At 43.2% G+C, this 458-nt stretch overlaps 1 non-coding gene across 1 annotated transcript; it reads right to left on the bottom strand.

The window, feature by feature from the left end:
* Nucleotides 1-137: 137 nt before the first annotated feature.
* LOC112090424 lies at nt 138-244 on the bottom strand. The gene has a single exon (XR_002901646.1). It is a non-coding gene; the product is annotated as a small nucleolar RNA R71 (small nucleolar RNA).
* Between the last annotated feature and the right edge of the window lie 214 nt (nt 245-458).

Below are 458 nucleotides of genomic sequence, written 5' to 3'. Positions count from 1 at the left end.
GATTGAAATTCTTTCCTTTCTCTTTGAAGGAAAAAGCTAAAAGCTGGTTGTATTCTCTGCGACCTAGGTCTATTGGAAGTTGGGAAGAAATGACGACATCATTTTTCAACAAGTATTTCCCTCACCATAAGACCAATGGTCTGAAACGACAAATCTCGACCTTTACCCAAAAGGACAATGAAACTCTGTATCAAGTTTGAGAACGGTTCAAGGATCTGTTAAATCAGTGTCCTCACCATGGATACGAGAGTTGGCGCCTCGTCAGTTATTTCTACGAAGGACTCACGATTCGAGAGCGCCAATTTGTGGAGATGATGTGCAATGGTGAATTTCTCCAAAAGGATCCCGAGGAGGCTTTTGAGTATCTCAACAAGTTAGCCGAAAAAGCCCACACTTGGACCGGACCTAGTGCTACTGACAGCACCAATAGGTCCCGACCAGTTGGAATCTATCAATTA

This window comes from Morus notabilis, unplaced genomic scaffold (genome assembly GCF_000414095.1).
Source record: "Morus notabilis unplaced genomic scaffold, ASM41409v2 Scaffold785, whole genome shotgun sequence".
Classification (NCBI taxonomy): Eukaryota; Viridiplantae; Streptophyta; class Magnoliopsida; order Rosales; family Moraceae; genus Morus; species Morus notabilis.
Note: the sequence above shows the minus strand (reverse complement) of the source record. Positions and strands in the feature narration are given on the sequence as shown.